The sequence below is a fragment of the Lygodium microphyllum genome, chromosome 16 (genome assembly GCF_053477565.2).
Source record: "Lygodium microphyllum isolate KBCC chromosome 16, Lygodium_microphyllum_v1.1.10, whole genome shotgun sequence".
NCBI lineage: Eukaryota > Viridiplantae > Streptophyta > Polypodiopsida > Schizaeales > Lygodiaceae > Lygodium > Lygodium microphyllum.
Genome location: NC_141150.1, coordinates 144,059,345 through 144,066,417, shown reverse-complemented (window position 1 = coordinate 144,066,417; position 7,073 = coordinate 144,059,345).

The window sequence follows — 7,073 nt, the reverse complement described above, 5'->3', positions numbered from 1 at the left end:
GTGTGTGCGCACACACACACACAACAAAAGTTAAGACAATATAAACATGAACTTACACAATATTTTACACCCATCTTTAGTAGTCTTAGCACTTATTGAGCCTTCTAAACCTAGCAACATTGGTTAGAAAAACAAATACACTTGTCACAATAATTGCTTCTGGCATTTTATGAGTGACTTATATCCACTATACCTTCAAGCCCAAAAATGTGGGTCATGAGTCTAGTTTTAAAAAAACTGAGGTAGAGAGTGTAATAGTTAGCACAAACACTTGCTATAATATTATTTCCATGACTACTTACTTCATCAAATGATGTGACCTGGTGGAGGATAATTGTTGCTAAAGGGTCATTTCATAGAAAGTGTTAACTTTGCCTCATGGATTTTATGGAATGCATATTGTAAACGCCACATAAAAATAAAAGGTCCTAGAGTTTCCCCCTTTTTTTGGGCCAGCATATTGTGCATAATCCATAAACAAAGATTATCAAAGCTTGAACTAGCATTTTTTCCATTATACAAGTTGAAATTGTCAACTTTCCCGATTACATGTAAGAGGAGCTTCTAGGGTTAGTTGCTTCATTGGGGCAAGTGATCTGCTATTTCTAACCAAATGGGATGGAAAGAAATTTTGCATTTTGTGGGACATGGCAAAGTCCACCCTCCCTCTATAGAAATGGAGGTGGAAGATGTACAATCAAATGAAATGCTTTTCGAGCTAAAGTAGAGTATCTTTTGCAAAAGCATATTTACATAAGAGATTTGTTCATCTATTCACCAAATGCCCATCTATATTACATCAACCACCCTCTAATATCATTCCATAAAGTACTAATTTTAAACTAAAGTGGAGTGTGTTTGCAGATGCATGTCTTATTGATGCAAATGATTCCTAGTAGAGAAACTCAAGCAACTCCTCTCTTCAAATACAACGGAATGGACTTAAACTTGAAATGGAAAAGAGAGTACAAGATTGAGTGCAATCTTCCCCAATGTTAAGTGTAGACTCTTCCCTTAACATTTATGTAATTTGTGTTCAATACTGTAATATCCCGATTCGCTAATAAAAGCACGCGCGTGAACCTGTCTCAAATGAATTTGAAAAATGGGATAAATGAAAAAAAAAATTCTCCCCTTATCCCTCCAGCCGTCAGCTCGAGGGGGAGGGGAATAGAAGGAGCCATTAAGCTCCTTGGTGGAGCCTTATGGAGGGAAGGGGAACATACGTGATGACACGCAGGGAGGGAAGATCCTCCTCCCCTCCACTATTTAAACGAGGGGGGGCCTCTGGAGATGGAAGGAGGCTGGAGTCATGAGGAATAGAGGAAGAAGGGTGGGAAGAGTCCATGCCGCTGTTGCGTCGTGTGGAAACCAAGAGAGAGGGAGGAACAGAAGACGTTGAGGCCTCGCCGCCTGATCATCACGCCTTCACTCGCCGCTGGATCATCCCGCCTCCACTCGCCGCCGTAGTCTGCCTAATAAGCTTTCCCCCCTCCCACGTGGAAGCTTTAGAAGCTTCCTGGGGGGAAGCTTCTAAAGAACCTTCTTAGCCCCCTTTCACCCCCCCCCCCCCCCCTTATGTTTTTTTAAAAAATCATTTGTCCCCCCCCCCCCCCCCCCGGGTTTAATCCTCCCTAAACCCCCTTTGTTTCCCCCCCTGGGTTTAATTCCCCCCTAAACCCCCCCCTTTGTCCCCCCCCCCCCCCCCGGGATTTAATCCCTCTAAAGTCCTTTTTTTTCCTTTCCCCCCCCGGTTTTAAACCCCCCCCCTAGGATTTTTAAATTCCCTTTTCCCCTTAAGCCCCTCCCTTAGACTTTGGGAACCTACCCCCGGTTTTAATTCCCCTAAGCCCTTTTTCACCCCCTTATAACCCTTTTAACCCTTCTTCAACCCCCCCTCATAACTCTCATTTTCCCACAACTCCCTAAGCTTTCTTCCTAATCCCCCGTATCCCCCATTATTATTTTCCCCCCGAACCTAAAAATCCAAACCATCATCATGGCCTCGAATGGTATCCCGTAAGGGAAAAATAGCCGAGAGATAAAAGATAGGGAGTGAAATGAAGGAGTGAAGGAGGAAGAGTGGGAAAAAGACAAAAGAAAGGGAAGGAAGGAGAAGATGGTGGAATTCCAGAAGAAAGAGGAAAAGGCTATCTCATATTCGAACTACGATGCCACTGAAGAAAGTCCAAGGTGTAGCTGTGGGACGGTCGTCTCCCGGTATCCATGTGGATATCTCACCCCAAAACCGGGTTTTTCTTCTTGGCTTTAATTCGGTTTTAAGCTGATCATGCAAAGAAAAAATTGTTAAGGATAGGATATATTTGTTCGAGTTATTGTAACGAAGGAGTTTAGCTTATGAATGACGATGTATAGAACTTAGTTTTCTTCAAATTGCATCGAGCATTATAAATTACGAGCAAGATTATCCATTTACTATAGTAGTATATTTTAGTTAAATCCTAAGGTGTAGGAATTATATCTTGCACCATTAGTCTTATTCCTTTCGCAACAAATCATTATAAATGGTTAAATTCATGAAAGGTTTCTTTCGATGCTCAAATTACTAGGGAGTTATCTTTGCAAAATTGCACATCTTAGCAAGGCAATTGTTGTTATTTGGCATGAGTTCATCTTTAAGAAAAAACGGAAGTTAAATTAAACTATATTGACTGGGAAAGTAAATTGTCACAAGGATAGCAAAACCGTGACAAGACGATAGGTATTACCTTCCAAAAGATAACTGAACCAATCTAAACATAGAAACATTCATACCCTAAACACTTGACTACTTTCCTTACTGTAGGGACAATAAATTCGTAAAGATAAGGAACTAGGGTTTGTCCCTAAGGTTCTTAAAAGAAGAAACCCTAGGCCTGACATACGTCAGCTTAAAGAATCTAAACAGATTATTCCATCGCAGGACTTGCGTAACAAGTATGAAATCATTTAGTCTTGTGATTGATTCACAAGGAGAAAGAGTAAAAACCCTCATCAAGGACGGCAGATCTCTACGCAAGTTATCTTGCAAAAAGACGTATTTTTTGGATATCCTTCTAAATAAGGAGAGTTGTAAACCGAAAACTAGCATATCTAAGGCACTTTAGGGTTAACCAAATTGGGTATGCTCTACACCGGAATGTAAAAGATCTTGCCAAGACACCTTGGGAACGAGTGCTGTTACACTCAAAAGGAAAGAACACTTCCTTAGCAGTTTGCCATACAACTGGGGTTGATTAATGGAAATGTGTGTGCTTGCTAGAGATTTTAGGGCTCTGTTTGAATTATGAATTACAAATTAAATGAGTACCTATACTTCAGGTTAAAAGGCCTGAAGGGAGAGGCAGCTTCAGTTACCCCCGACTGCCTGCCTGACCCTAACCAAGGGGGTTGTTGACTGCGCCGGGAACGTGGACCGAACCCGCTGCGAGAGGTCTCTTCGTTGAGCTCTACTTGGAGTAGGAGGACGCTTGGGTGCCAGGGGGGGCTCTGGCCGTAAATCCCTCGCCTTCCGGGTCCTGCACAAGAGGCTAACGTGACTCGGGATTGGATCTCGAGGCCCGCATACTAGTTGACGAGCGGAAGCTTGGAATAGTGATCCCTGAGGATTACTGGATAGCCTTCGGGCGGATTATGGACAAGCCTACGGGTGGAACTCCTTGTATTTCAAAGATAAAATGATGAAATGTTAAAAGAACTTGCTTGATATTGTTTTTCTATGTCACGTGATAAGATTACGTGAAGGAACCAGTGCTTAACAGGGTTAATTAAAGAAGCTGATTGTTATATGTCAAATTAATGTGCTAGATAATTACATAACTAAAACAAACCGAGAAAAGTGCGGAGGATGGGCCATGGGTCCGTCCTACGGTTGGGTGGTCCCGATTAGCTGGGAACTTTTCTCAAAAATCCCGAAGAACAGCGGAATGATCATCATCATTAAAACGAATAACGAGAACGATGACCTAAAGTTATGTCTTACCCGATTTACGCTGTTTTAGGGGAATGGAATGGGACTATGCCTTATGGCAGAGAGGTTGAGCTTTGCATCCCTCTCGTTTCCCATTCTCCTTGAACCAAGTGCAGCATGAATCCGCTTCGGACCTGGCGTTTCTACGTAAAGTAGTTCGCTCGGGTCTGACGCTAGTTGCTGTTAGCTAATGATCAAACAAGAAAACCCTAATTCCGGTCGATCCTAAGTGGAAAACGGCCAGGATACTTCCGCTACGTGGCAGACGCGTGAAATGATACCAGGGAACACGTTATAGTTGGTATCAGAGCCGACCAACAACGGAATTGTTTTTATGAGATCTCAATAAAATGAAGTAAAGAAATTGTTGCTGTCGAAACATTTTCTCATCTTTAATGCTGTCTTGCAGAACTATGAAGCGTGGAACAAGTTTTTGGTGTTTCAGGTCATGTTTATGACTGCAATGCATTCTCCCCTTTATAGACAAAGAATTGGGATGATGAACATCCTGGAGCAGATTTATAATCCATCACCTTTATACATAGAACGAAGATGGACGGGGTCTTCAGGAATCTACTATATAGCCACCCACCAGTTTGCTTATCTACAGACCAACCTAAAGAGGATCAAGTGGTTGGAAGACTTGAAAGTCGTGAAGCTGTTCATTTTTGTGGAAGCTCACGTAAATTCGACTTTACATATTCAAGGTCGGAGGGTTGAAATGAACTCATATGTATATGAGGAAGTAACCCGTGTAATCCCAGCCGACAGGATTAAAGTGTTGGGCCGCCATGAGAAGTATGGATTCCAACGGAAAGGGTATCTTGAACTTCCAATGAATTATCGATTCCTAAAGATCCATGACCCAAAACCCTACTATTACACAGTTCCTGTAGACAAATGCAATACAACGTTGTTCTCCCCAAACTGAATGTAATGATTGGATTATCATCACACGGAACGTTGTATAAGGCTATGCCCATGTAAATACAAATAAAGACTTCTTTTATCAATATCTGGCTGTGCATAAGAGTTGTTAAAAAGTTAAGTAGCTACATTGTTTACGAGATAGCTGAACTAAAGATAAGCTAACGTCGATTATCATATAATAACGTTAAGAAAACTTTTATCCAGGCACAACCCCAAGTATAGGTTCCAAATTCGCCTCCTACATCAAGTACTGCTGTGACCCAGGAGAAGAAGTTCCTCCTCAAGCAGATAAAGCCACCCGAGTTTGACGGGAGAGGCAGATTTGTCCAGGCTGATGCTGAAATTTGGATTGAATCCATGGAGGATTACTTTGAAGCAGCTGGTACTGCACCTACCAATCAGGCCATGCTCGCCAAGTTAAAACTCACCGGCGAAGCCAGACTTTGGTGGAAGCAATGGTGCAGGGATCAAGGGACTTTAGAGGGGTCCGTTACCTAGGAGAAGTTGAAGAAAGCCGTGCAGGGAAGATATTTGCCACCTGCATATCGTACGCAGAAAATGAATGAGTTCTACGAGCTAAAACAGCTAGGACTCACTCTTGACGCATACTACTCTAAATTCGTCTCACTTTTAAAGTATGCGCCACAAATGGACATGACGCAGCAGGTGTCCAAATTTTGCGCAGGCTTAAATCCGCCCGTAAATACCCGTCTCCAATCTATGCCCCATCAGATCTTCAGGATGCACTCATTCGAGCGGCGTCTATAATTCAGGAGGTGCAAGCTAGACCAAGGGGTAACATAACTTGGTCCTATAGTGACCCGAACAGAGGAGCATTCAAACCTCAAATGAAAAGAGTTCAAGGTCGCAATCAAGAACAAAGGAAGAAAGCAAGGACAAATAACGTCAACAACTTTGTTCCTACTCAAAGTAATGGCCGAAACCTCCATTGTTTCCACTGCAACGAACCCGATCACTTCAAGAGGCAATGCCCCAAGCTCAGCGGAGGACATCGTCAAATGCCTTTCCAAGGTGTAGGCCGCAGTCAAGGAGCCATCACCCGTGGAAGAGGAAGAACTGCCTGCATTGCCAATAGGCAAAGATGTGAAGAAGAAGAAGAGGAAGATCCGACTATGGAAGCAGAGTTTGAAAGAGCGACAGTCCATGCCGCTTTACACAAGAAAGGGCCGAATCGCCAATTCTCGGTGATTCAGATACCGTCGGATTATCAAGGTAAAGGTTTCAAAACCTTGATTGATTGTGGCAGTACACATTCCTTTATCTCACCAGTATGTGCAAAAAGATTAGGAATAGCCACAGTAGAAGCACCTACCCTGCTTGTGGAATTGGCAAACGGTCGTGAGGTAACTTGTGCCAGGCAAACTGCTAAGGTGGAATTCTTTCTGGGAGGAAAGAAGACTTCAGTCAAATTGAGAGTCATGAATTTAGGTATCCATGAGTGTCTACTCGGGATGGATTGGCTTAAGCCTAATGACATCCACATTCATTGTGGGAAGGGTCAAGTTTCCTTTCGAAACTCTGAAAGGGAATTTGTCACAACTCAAGGTGAGGCAGGAGTGCCAAGAATCCAATTAGCCAAAGTATCTCGGATCATAAAAGGAGTCAGAAAAGGATTACCCGTTTACTTGATCAAACTCAACAAGTTAGATCAAAAGCAAGAGTCTCATGAAGGACCTTCTTGGCTAAAGGAATACGCTGACGTATTCCCTGAGGAATTGATTGAACTTCCGCCTCCAAGAGAAGTAGATCATGAGATTAGGCTAGTACCTGGAGCTGCACCAATTGCAAAGAGACCTTATAGAATGTCCATACCAGAAGCAATTGAGTTGAAGGAACAGCTCAAGCAACTGTTGGATCAGGGTTACATCCGGCCTAGTAACTCACCGTGGGGAGCTCCAGTATTATTCCAGAAAAAGAAAGATGGGACACTTCGACTATGTATTGATTACCGAGGGTTGAATCAATCAACAGTCAAAAACAAGTATCCCATTCCTAGAATAGATGAGCTTCTTGATCATCTTCAAGGTGCAAAGATCTTCTCCAAGATTGATCTCAGGTCAGGTTACTATCAGATAAGGATCAAGGAAGAAGATATTCCAAAACCGGCCTTCAATACAAGATATGGGCACTTTGAGTTCCTGGTTATGTCATT